At 44.8% G+C, this 13,319-nt stretch overlaps 1 pseudogene; it reads right to left on the bottom strand.

The window, feature by feature from the left end:
- Positions 1-682: 682 nt before the first annotated feature.
- LOC134396107 (zinc finger protein 345-like) lies at positions 683-13,230 on the bottom strand (annotated as a pseudogene).
- Positions 13,231-13,319: the final 89 nt, after the last annotated feature.

Consider the following 13,319-nt stretch of genomic DNA (forward strand, 5'->3'; position numbering starts at 1 on the left):
GAAGTACTTTTTAATAATGTATTGGAATACAAGACTTAGTGTCATTTCACACTATGTTGGATGTAATCTAAAATATTGTCCAAGCCATGGTATAACTGTTCTATTATTAGCATTCTGTTTTATCTACTTTTATTATTATTTTGGAAAGTACTGAACTACTTCATAGGTTTTTCTTTATTATTTTATACATTATGATATTCTTTTAACTTTAAACTGTATACCCATATATTTATACATACATGCACATATACTACACATGTGTATGTAGAGGAGAAATCCACCAGCCTGGCAGAAAACCAACGCCATGAAGCTTCTTCCTCTCTGGACTGTAGTATAGAATCATAGAATAGGTGAGTTGGAAGGTGCCTATAAGGCCATCAAGTCCAACCCCCCCGCTCAATGATGAGAATGAGAAACAGGGCCATTCCACCAGCTCCACTGAAAGGCTTACTTTTCCTCTTCCCTCCCCATTCGTCTTTCCTTGTGAGTGATTTCTTTTCAAATTGTAAGCCTGTGAGCCTTTTTGCCCAAGGAGCAAGATTAAAAAAACTACGCGTGACCACAAGCGCACACACAAATCAAATCATTTGGGAAACTTTCAAAAGCAACTCTGAACTCCATCAAAGCTCTTTTCTCCCTGCTTGCAGTAGAGATGATCAAATGACCAGATGTAGACCTGGAAGAGACATTTATTTTAATTTAGTTAGCATAATGTGAGGATGACACACAAATAGATCTACGGAAAAACCAGGGGTAAAAAGTACCATCCAAGGGTTTAGATTTTAACTAATTGGTAAGCGAAACAGTGGGAAAGTTCAAAATATTTGTCTCCCTTTTCAGGTTCTCTTCTGCCCAAAGGTATGTCTATGCTTCTCCTGACCTATAACAAAGCCTGATTTATAACAAAAGATTTTTGCTACAATCTGGGCATTTAAACAGCTTCACCTCCCGTGAAAATATCTGATCAGATGGCAGCTGCATTTCTTCTTTGGCTGGAAAAGGTTTGCTTTCTCCACTTTCTCCACTCCAAGCATTAAATGCAGCCTTTACTTATGCAGTTTTCCCACAGTGTGAATTCTCTGATGTGAAATAAGGTTTGTGTTTTTACTGTAGCTCTTCCTACATTCAGAACACTTATATGGTTTCTCCCCTGTGTGAATTCTCTTATGCGCAGTAAGGCTTGAGCTCTGACTGAAGCTCTTCCCACACGCAAAGCACTTATAGGGTTTCTCCCCTGTGTGGATTCTCATATGCTTAATAAGGGTGGAGTGGTTGCAAAAGCTCTTGCTACAATCTGAGCATTTGAATGGTTTCTCTCTGGTATGGATTCTTTGATGAGAAGTCAGGTTTGAATTCCAAGTGAAGCTCTTTCCACATTCCAGGCATTTGTATGGTTTCTCCCCTGTGTGAATTCTCTGATGCAAAGTAAGGTTGGTGTTCTTACTAAAGTTTTTTCCACACTCCAAGCATTAAATGCAGCCTTTACTTATGCAGTTTTCCCACAGTGTGAATTCTCTGATGTGAAATAAGGTTTGTGTTTTTACTGTAGCTCTTCCCACATTCAGAACACTTATATGGTTTCTCCCCTGTGTGAATTCTCTTATGCGCAGTAAGGCTTGAGCTCTGGCTGAAGCTCTTCCCACACGCAAAGCACTTATAGGGTTTCTCCCCCGTGTGGATTCTCATATGCTTAATAAGGGTGGAGTGATTGCAAAAGCTCTTGCTACAATCTGAGCATTTGAATGGTTTCTCTCCGGTATGGATTCTTTGATGAGAAGTCAGGTTTGAATTCCAAGTGAAGCTCTTTCCACATTCCAGGCATTTGTATGGTTTCTCCCCGGTGTGAATTCTCTGATGCAAAGTAAGGTTGGTGTTCTTACTAAAGTTTTTTCCACACTCCAAGCATTTATAGGGTTTCTCTCCTGTATGAATCCTTTGATGCGAAGTTAGATGACCGCCTTGACTAAAGCTCTTCCCACACACAAAGCATTTATAGGGTTTCTCCCCTCTGTGAATTCTCTTGTGCTTAATAAGATCCGACTGACTAGAAAACCTTTTGCTACAGTCTGGGCAGCCATAAGGTTTCTCCCCGGTGTGGATTCTTTGATGTGAAGTCAGGTTTGTACTCCGCGTGAAGCACTTTCCACACACGAAGCATTTGTAAGGTTTCTCTTCTGCATGGAGCATTTGAAATCCGGGAAGGTTTCTGCCCTCCACAAAGCTCTTCCCGAACATTAGACTTTGACTGGGGTTCTCCTCTGTGTGGATTCTCCAATGAGCAATGAGGCACTTGTCCTTTCTGTTTTCTACTTGTTCTTGTTGCACCGCGATGTCATAAAAGTCCCCATCTTGACAAGGAATGGATCGGTGCTCCTTTTTCTCTCTGGGGTTTCCTTCCTTCATCTTTGGTCCATCTCGTTCCCGAACGTCCTCTTTGAACTCTTCATGCTCGGCTCTTTCTGACGATATCCCAGGCAGCTCCTCCTCATCTTCACTTTCCCACACATCTCCTGCTTGAATAAAGAGAGAAACCCAATAAGAGAAACCTAATAAGGGAAAAACAAATCTGCCACTCTATTTTATTTGGGGGGGGGGGGGTGCGCCCATTTCCGTCCCTCCTGCTACATTTGGGTAGCGAAATTGTGCCTTATTCCAGGATAGTCCTTCCTCAGGAGTGAATTATATATTCTATCAGTCTTTCTTCTCCCAAGAGGGATTCTCAATTAACAGTCTTAGTTCCCCAGAAGACTGCCTGCCCCCATATATACACCTAAAGATCTTCAGGAGTGGACTTGCTGATCATTCCACAACGAATAGAATGTCATTACATAAAATTATTATTATTATTATTATTATTATTATTATTATTATTATTATTATTATTATTATTATTTCTTGACCGCCTCTCCATTTTGATCAAGGCAGGGAACAACAATAAGTGATAAACTACATAAATCTGAATTAAAACATAATATACATTGCTAAAAACATCCTAAAACATTCTAAAAACATCTTAAAATTCCACTGGATAGGCCTGCCGGAAGAGATCAGACTTTATAGCTTTCTTGAATGCTAGTAGACTGTTAAGTTGACGAGTCTCCTCCGGCAGGCCATTCCACAGTCTGGGAGCAGCAGAAGAGAAGGTCCTCTGGGTAACAGTTGTTAATCTAGTTTTTGCTAGCTGAAGTAGATTTTTCCCAGAGGACCTGAGTGTGCAGGGCGGATTGTACGGGAGAAGGCGATCCTGCAGGTAGCCTGGATCCAAACCATGTAGGGCTTTAAAGGTGATAACCAACACTTTATACTTCGCTCAGAAACTAATTGGCAGCCAGTGAAGAGATTTTAAAACTGGTGTGATATGGTCACGCCTAGGTGTACCGGTCATGTAAGCAGGGCTTTCTCAGTAGTGTCACCCACCCTCTGGAATACCCACCTACCCACCCCCGGTGGTTTGGGAGGCAGAAAATGTGGCGTGTTTTAAACGCCTCCGGAAAACATACTTGTTTAAAGCAGGTTTTCTCTGGATTGCAAATTAATTGCAATTAATCGTGATGCGGACTTACACAGAAGCAGACCTAGGGTCCATCTAGCTCAGTACTGTCGACACTGACTGGCAGTAGCTCTCCAGGGTTTCAGGCAGAATACCTCCAGTATCAGAAGTAGTAAACCTGTATACATGAGTCGCTGGGGGACATGGCTGGGAGGGTGTGGCACCCCACTCAATGGCTCAGTTCAGACAACATTTTCTCAAGGGTGGTTTTAGAACTCCGCAGTGTTTTTACACCACCGTTGAGAAATGTGTTGTCTGGTGGGAAAACTCCATGCAAAAGTGCAAAACCTTTCCAAAAAAGGTTTTTTGGAAAACACTCCACGCAGAATATTGTGGAGGAACCCGAAAGCCCATTCACACATTTCCTCGACAATATCCACCCTGTGCAGAGGACAGTTCTTGCACAACAGTTGTGTTGTGTGTTGTGTGGAGGGCTCTGTGGAGTTCTCCATTGCATTGAGCTGAGTTTTGCCGCTGGCTACAGAGTTCTCTGGCAAGAGCAGCGAAATCAGCAAGTGCCGCTCTAGCAGCTGGGATTTTTTATTTTTATTTTTTGGTAGCAATGGCTGATGGGATAGCATCTGGAAGACTGGGGAATGACAGACAGTGGAGGAACTGTCAATCAAACACTGCGCTGACTTTTACTCAACTCCACGGTAGCCCACAGTCACACCACGGAGGAGTTGGAACGTGCTGTGTGGTGAATACCCCCTACAAACTCAACCGTTGAGTGGAGTTTTCACACTGCGTAGAGAAATGTGGTGTGTGAACTGAGCCTGCGTGTGCTCAGTTCCTTCTTGGCTGAATGGAGTTTTGCCTGCATTTCTCACAAGTCCGTCAGGGGTCTTCTATCTTACCAGCATCAATTTCTATCTGGATTGTGGTTTCACTGGGGGCCTTGAGACGTTCCAAACTACAACAGACAGGTCGATCTGCCTCCTCCGCCAGGTGGATTTCCTGCCAACGCTCTGCTCTCCCTCGACTTGCCGAGACGTTATCTTGCTCACGACATGGGGAAAGATCCTCTTCTGCTTTCCACCTCGCTGTCCCGCGTGGACCTTCTGGTTCCAAACCATCCAGCGCGAATGTTTGCCTGTTGTCTGTGGCCATCCATGCTTTGCCTGCTGAAGACACAATGAGAGGACCCCAAACAACTCAGTCCCCGGACTAGAGAAAAACAGAACTTGAAGGCAAGAGAATCATAAGGGACAAGAAGGAGGTTGTTCTCCCAAAAAGCTTTAGATTATATTAAGCAGTATATTAAAAGCACATTAAGCGGCATTAGAATATAACAACGCAAGAAGAGCTCCGCTGGATCAGACCCAAACCATGGAGGGCTTTAAAGGTAATAATAACCAACACTTTATACTTCGCCCGGAAATTAATTGGCAGCTAGTGAAGAGAATTTAAAACTGGTGTGATATGGTCATCTTGAGCAGGGGGTTGGACTCGATGGCCTTGTAGGCCCCTTCCAACTCTGCTGTTCTATGATTCTATGATCTAGTCCAGCATTCTGTTCACACAGTGGCCAACCAGCTGCCCACAGGAAACCCACAAGCAGGAGAAAAGTAGAACGGCGCCCTCCCATCCATGTTCCCCAGCAACTAGTGTACACAGGCATATAGATACTGGAGGTTGCACAGAGCCATCAAGACTAATAGCCATGGATAGCCTTCTCCTCCTGGAATTTATCCAACCCCCTTTTAAAGCCATCCAGATCGGTGGCCTTCACCACATTGGCCCCGTTCAGAAGACACCTTAAACCACAGTGATGCCCAACAATTTGGATGGCTTTAAAAGGGGGTTGGATAAATTCCTACAGGAGAAGGCTATCCATGGCTACTAGCCCTGAGGGTTAGGTGCTACCTACAGTATCAGAGGCATTGATAGAGGAGACATGATGGCACTTCTCAAATACTTAAAAGGTTGTCACACAGAGGAGGGCCAGGATCTCTTCTCGATCCTCCCAGAGTGCAGGACACGGAATAACGGGCTCAAGTTAAAGGAAGCCAGATTCCAGCTGGACATCAGGAAAAACTTTCAGACTGTTAGAGCAGTGCGACAATGGAATCAGTTACCTAGGGAGGTTGTGGGCTCTCCCACACTAGAGGCCTTCAAGAGGCAGCTGGACAACCATCTGTCAGGGATGCTTTAGGGTGGATTCCTGCATTGAGCAGAGGGTTGGACTCGATGGCCTTGTAGGCCCCTTCCAACTCTGCTATTCTATGATTCTATGATTCATTAAGCCTGTGTGCACCAGTTGCCGGGGAACATGGGCGGGAGGGTGCTGTTGCACCAAGTCCAGCTTTGTTGGTCCCTGATCGATGGCTGGTTGGCCACTGTGTGAATAGAGTGCTGGACTAGACGGACCGTTGGTCTGATCCAGCAAGGTCCTTCTTATGATTTTACATTCTTATGGTAGATGAATCCATGACTTCAGCCAATTCACTAAGGTCAGCATGCAGAGTCCAGAGTCCAGGAGCCCAGCAGGGCTCTTATTTCCTTGCCTTCTTATAAATCTTCAAAACAAAATGTAATAAATAAATAAATAAATAATAACAAAGAAAATAAATAAGATAAAAAAATAGAATAAAGATAAATAACAATAAAATAATAAAATAAATAGGATGAATAATCATGAATAAAATAATAGAAAAATAAATAGAATGTAATAAATGGAACAGCAGATGAATGACTAAATAAATCATTAAAAAGACGGATAATTACAAATAAAATAAAATGAACAATACAGAATAAAATCAATGAAAAGTGAATTACTCATTAAATAAATCATTAAATAAATAATAAAAAGCAGGAATAATGATGAATTAAATACATAGCAAAATCAACAGAATGTAATAAATGAAAAAACAGATTAATAATTAAATAACAGAATATCATGAATTGAAAAGCAGATTAATAATTAAATAAATCATAAAATAAATAATAAAAAGGTTGAATAATTATGAATAAAATACATAGAAAAATAAATCAAATGTAATAAGTAATATAAACTGAAACAGATAATAGAATAAATTAAAAGGATGAATAATTACAAATAAAATACATAGAAAAATAAAATCAAATGTAATAAATGATATAAGCCGATTAATCATTAAATAAATGATAAAACAATAAAAAGGATGAATAATTATGAATAAAAATAGAAAAGGAAGTCAAACATAATAAATAATATAAGCTGATTCATCATTAAATAAATAAAAAACAGATTAAAAATATTTTAAAAACGCAATGAATACTATTAAAACAATTAAAACTAATAGTGAGTGGTAAATAATCATGACTGATCTGCGACGATGGAGGGTTGTGCTTCATGGATTTTGTCATTTCTGCCTGGTTTTGAGACCTGCCACACTTACCCAATCGGCTGGCTTCGCTGGCTTCTTCGCTGTCCTCCTCCTCGTCTTCCTCCTCCTCCTCGTCCCGCTTGGTTTCGAAGCACAGCTGCCTCCCAGCCCCCTCCTCAAACGCCACCTGGAACAGCAGGGAAGAACCCTTCAGGGCAGAGATTCCGGCTGGACATCAGGAAAAACGTCCTGACTGTTAGAGCAGTACGACAATGGAATCAGTTGCCTGGTGAGGTTGTGGCCTTTCCCACACTAGAGGCCTTCAAGAGGCAGCTGGACAACCATCTGTCAGGGATGCTTTAGGGTGGATTCCTGCATTGAGCAGGGGGTTGGACTCGATGGCCTTGTAGGCCCCTTCCAACTCTGCTATTCTATGATTCTATGAGAGACATGGCTGGGAGGGCCTGATCCTGGACCTCCGCCCGGCGCAGCAACCCCATTGCCAGAAAGGGTCAGTGAGTCACAGAGTTCTGATGACTGGTCCCATAGTTGGGATCCTGCTTATACAGAGAGAAGTAAAGGAGACCCCCCAAGGGGACAGAGTCACACGTGGTGACAGCAGTCACATGCGGTGGTAGGACCCAGTTGCTGCAGATAGATAGATTTATTTATTTATTTATTGCATTTTTATACCGCCCAATAGCCGAAGCTCTCTGGGCGGTTCAGGCAACTTAAAACCATTCAAAAATATAAAACAAACAGTATGAAAACGTGATATAAAATACAATATAAAAACACAACCAGGATAAAATCAGCAGCAGGGCAGGAATACAATTTTAAAATACAAATTTAAAACATCAAAGTTAAAATGAAATGTATAAACTGTTAAAATGCTGAGAGAATAAAAAGGTTGTCACCTGGTATCTGAAAGAATATGGTGTAGGTGCCAGGCGAACCTCCTTAGGGAGCTCATTCCACAGCCGGGGTGCCACAGCAGAGAAGGCCCTCCTCCTGGTAGCCACCTGCCTCACTTCCTTTGGCAGGGGCTCACGGAGAAGGAGCCCTGTAAATGACCTTAGGGTCCGGGCAGGTACATATGGGAGGAGGCGTTCCTTCAGATAGCCTGGCCCCGGGCCCATATTGATTTTATTTATTTATTTAAAAAATCTAAACCGCTTTTCATATTTAAAAAAACAATCCCAAAGGGGCTTCCAATATAAAAGCATGATGAAATACAATAAAACCAATCATTAAAATTAGAAAACGATGTTTAAAAACAATACAAGCTAAATTAAAATAAATAGGGGAAGCTGACAATACTAACTGTAGAGAGACAACATGGTGTAGCGATTATAGTATTGCACTGGGGACTCGGAAGATACGGGTTCTAGTCCCCACTCAACCAGGAAGCTCACAGGGTGAGTTCGGGCCTAGCACTGACTCTCAGCCTAACCTACCTCACAGGATTGTTGTGAGGATAAAAATGGAGAGGAGGAGGATTATGTAAGCCAACTTGGGTTCCTCTCAAGAATAAAAAATGCAGGATAGAAATAATAAATAATAATAATAACAACAACAACAGAATTAGTCCAAACCTAGAAAATTCATGGTTCAAGTGAAAACATTTAAATAGTTGAACCTCTGAAGGTACCAGAGAAAAGTGCATTGTTTAGACTCAAAGGATTCAGGTTTTTTGTTTTATTACTACAACGAAAGTGTTTCAAATATAACAACTCTTTGTCAGGGATAGCTTATATATACACATGCATTTGTGTACATATATTTCAAACGATTTATCAAAAAGTGTAACGAAGAGCATATTCAGCAGTATTGTTAAGCATGTAAGACAGTGTGGCTTACACTGAAAGACAGTGTGGTATAGTGGCTAGAGCGTTGGACTAGGTCCTGACTCAGGCATGGAAGCTCATGGGGTGACTTTGGGCCAGTCACAGACTCTCGGCCCAATCTACCTCACAGGGTTGTTGTTGTGAGGATAAAAATGGAAAGGAGGAGGATTATATTTGCTCCCTTGGGTTCCTTGGAGGAAAAAAGGCAGGATATAAATGCAATAATAAAAAATATAACAAAAATTAAATTGGGAGTGCAATTTCTAAAAAATAAAACAAAAACATAGTCCCCTCAGCATGTTTTGCGGTGTGCTTCCTGGGGTTTGTCAGTTTACGGTTGGTGAAGCCCTCCGTTTTTTTCCTACCAGCAGCTAAAAGCTCAGAATCCACACCAGTAATACAGTGACCCTGTTCAGACAACATACTAAGCAACAGCGGTTAAGCATTTTGGCTTAATGTGTCATGTGACCATTCCTAACCATGGTGTCTACGTAACTACAATTTAAACACTACGGCCCCATTCAGAAGACACCTTAAACCACGTTTTTAACCACAGTGGTTAAGCCAGAAAGCCAGGCCGTGTTCAGAAGACACCTTACGCCATGGCTTTAACCACGGATAGTCACTGTGGTTAAAGCCATGGTTTAAGGTGTGGTCTGAACACGGAACAGCTTTCTGGCTTAACCACTGTGAAGAGGGCAACCAGGATGATCAGAGGTCTAGAAACAAAGCCCTATGAAGAGAGACTGAAAGAACTGGGCATGTTTAGCCTGGAGAAGAGAAGATTGAGGGGAGACATGATAGCAGTCTTCAAATACTTAAAAGGTTGTCACACAGAGGAGGGCCAGGATCTCTTCTCGATCCTCCCAGAGTGCAGGACACGGAATAACGGGCTCAAGTTAAAGGAAGCCAGATTCCGGCTGGACATCAGGAAAAACTTCCTGACTGTTAGAGCAGTACGACAATGGAATCAGCTACCTAGGGAGGTTGTGGGCTCTCCCACACTAGAGGCATTCAAGAGGCAGCTGGACAACCATCTGTCAGGGATGCTTTAGGGTGGATTCCTGCATTGAGCAGGGGGTTGGACTCGATGGCCTTGTAGGCCCCTTCCAACTCTGCTATTCTATGATTCTATGATTCTATGAACGGGGCCGCTCACTAAGTATTTGCTGCAAAAGGCTTAGTGCCCCAAACCACGGCTTAGCTTGTCATCTGAACAGGCCCAGCATATTATACTCATCGGATGAAGGATGGAATTCTCGAGTTCCTCACAAAAGGAAAAAAAAGTCGGGATATAAATGTATTAATAAATAAATAAAATAAATGTGAATACCGTTTCTAAGATATTCCATAGGGAAGGAAGACAGATTTCTAAAAGCGCTAAGGGAGCCTTCCCCAACTGAGCGCCTTCCAGACATGTCGGACTGCAACTCCCAGCATCCACTAGCCAGCATCTGGAGGGCAGCCGGTTGGGAGAAGGCAATGCTAGAGCTTGATATGCATAGAATCATAGAATAGCAGAGCTGGAAGGGGCCTACAAGGCCATCGAGTCCAACCCCCTGCTCAATGCAGGAATCCACCCTAAAGCATCCCTGACAGATGCTTGTCCAGCTGCCTCTTGAAGGCCTCTAGTGTGGGAGAGCCCACAACCTCCCTAGGTAACTGATTCCATTGTCGTACTGCTCTAACGGTCAGGAAGTTTTTCCCGATGTCCAGCTGGAATCTGGCTTCCTTTAACTTGAGCCCGTTATTCCGTGTCCTGCACTCTGGGAGGATCGAGAATATATATTTTTAAAAGCATAGATGTAGACAGCAGAACAAAGGATTCCAGTTATCTCGAAAGAGAATTACCGTAGCCCATTTTGAACATGAAACCCTCCACAAACTGGACTCACCTGGTCGTACTGCCTCTCGGCCTCTTGCTGCCGCAGGAGGAACTCCTCCGCCAGAGCCACCGCCTGGGAACAGGTCTCGGGGCCGTGCTCCCTCACCCAGCTCTGGATCTCCGGCGGCAGGATGGTGAGGAACTGCTCCAGGATCAGCAGCTCCAGGATCTGCTCTTTCGTGTGCCTCTCGACCTTCAGCCACTGACGGCAAAGTTCCTGGAGCTGGCCGTAAACCCCTCTGGGCCCCTCCGCCTCCTGGTAGCGGAAATGCCGGAAGTGTTGACGCCACCTCTCCCGGGTGAGGGCGTCCCATCGCAAGATGATGGCCTTCACTTTCCCATAATCCTCTCTGTCTCCGGCCTCCAGGCTGCTGAAGGCCAGCTCGGCTTCTCCGCTGAGGGCCGGGAGGAGCCGGGTCACCCACTCTTCTTTGGGCCACCGGCAGGCTCCGGCCACTTGCTCGAAGGAGGCCAAGAAGGCCGTAGCGTTGTCCCATGGGGTGGGCTCCTCCAACAGCTGTGAAGGCCTCCAGTTGGAGTAAGGAGTCTCCACCGCCCTCAAGAACTCTTGCCACTGGGCTTCCCAGCACTGGGCCAAAACCTCTTCCGGCTCCTCCTTCACCCGGTGTAGAGTTGTCCTTCGGAGGGATCCCCCAGTACTCCCAGAATCCCTTGTTTCAGGAAGGACACTTCCTCGCTCTACATCCATCTTGGATTTGCGGCCTACAGTATCCTGAAGCACACAAGGGGCTTTCCCCATGCCCTCCGAGACCTCCTGTGGCATACGGCCCGTAGGATCTTCCTTTTCCATCTTCATTCTTGGACGAACGCCCAAAGATGGCGTCTGCCACACTGCGGAAGGCTCCAGAATAAGTTGACTTAATCTAGGCACGGCGGTTGAGCTTCTGCCTGGGGAGAAAAAAGATGGAAGAGGAGAAAGAGGTACACCTTCAACCTCAGGCACGGCCGGCATCTGGTTGACAATGCTGGCTGTGTGATAAGTATATGCAAAGTACATGCATATGTACATTCCTCCTGGATACAGTAGAAGGAAAGGTGAGGCAGCCCCGCCCATTCCACTGGTCTGGGCGGGGCCAACTGCCACTTGACTCCTCCTCCATCAGAAATACAGCCCTGCTGGTTGGGGACCGAAGACAGGGACTTTCCAGCTGTGGGCCCCAAGATTTAGAATGGCGTACTTGCGTTGGCTGGGAGAACAGAGAGAAATCCAACTGCCCCCACCCCATCCCATTCACCACAATTGCTCACATTTGGCAAAGATGCTCTATTTGAGCAAGCTCTGCAGAGCCCCAGTTGTTTTAGGCTGATGCTGCCGGCCTGGTTTTATTGACAATTATCATTGTTTATATATGTATATTAAAAACCCTTATGCCCGCCCGTTTCTCTAAAAGGAGCGCAGCATTCATAAAAAGGGGAGGGTTGTAAATATTGAAAATACATCACCAAATCCAAGAGAAGGCTCTTGAATTGGCAACAGGGAACCCAGTATTCGAGGCAATAAGCCTGTGCGCACCAGTTGCTGGGGAACATGGGTGGGAGGGTGCTGTTGCACCACATCCTGCTGTCTTTCCAGCACCACGTCAAGACTTTTCTCAACTCCCAAGTGGTGTGCAACCCCCATCCAAGGCAGGTTGACCATAAGAGATTCTCCGTTTCATCTGTGTCCACACATGCGTCCGCGTCCACACACAAAGTGTTTTAACCAAACTTGAGGTCCTTATAATTGCTTCCTCAAGGCTTTCTCTCTTAAACCCACCATGTCCACACACTTCCTTATTGAACAACCACACTTACTGAGCAATCAGGATAATCAGGGGTCTGGAAATAAAGCTCTATGAAGAGAGACTAAAAGAACTGGGCATGTTTAGCCTGGAGAAGAGAAGATTGAGGAGAGACATTATAGCACTCTTCAAATACTTAAAAGATTGTCACACAGAAGGGGGCTAGGATCTCTTCTCGATCCTCCCAGAGTGCAGGACACGGAATAAGGGGCTCAAGTTAAAGGAAGCCAGATTCCGGCTGGACATCAGGAAAAACTTCCTGACTGTTAGAACAGTACGACAATGGGATCAATGACCTAGGGAGGTGGTGGGCTCTCCCACACTGGAGGCCTTCAAGAGGCAGCTGGACAACCATCTGTCAGGGATGCTTTAGGGTGGATTCCTGCATTGAGCAGGGGGTTGGACTCGATGGCCTAATAGGCCCCTTCCAACTCCGCTATTCTATGATTCTATGATTTGTTTCATTCATTCATCCATTCATCATATTTCTCTACCGCTCCATAGCTGCTGAACCTACGCAAACTGATGTGCCGACAGCGCACAGAGCCCTCAATGGAGTATAAGAGACCAGGTCCCTGCCCCGAGAAGACTACAATTGCCTTTTGCTGACAAAAAGATAACAGTGCCTCTTCTCAGCATCAAAGCCCATCCTTCTGCGCAGGGGAAAGGGGGCATCCATCCGGTCGGCAAAACCGTAACCTTTGGACTCGCTGCGAGGATTTACATCCATGTGCTCACATACAGACACGGGTTTGAATGGAGACGACCACAAAGCACTCACCTGTCTCCGCCTCCCAGATCTGGATGGGCTCGAAGGGGCGTCTGTCCGTCGGCCTGTCCACACAGCCCTTCCGGAGAGGGATTCACACACACCCCGCCTCCGTCCCTGCCCCTGTTCAGACGTGCAACATCTTCCTTGGGACTCGC

This window comes from Elgaria multicarinata, chromosome 3 (assembly GCF_023053635.1).
Source record: "Elgaria multicarinata webbii isolate HBS135686 ecotype San Diego chromosome 3, rElgMul1.1.pri, whole genome shotgun sequence".
In the NCBI taxonomy this organism is placed as follows: Eukaryota; Metazoa; Chordata; class Lepidosauria; order Squamata; family Anguidae; genus Elgaria; species Elgaria multicarinata.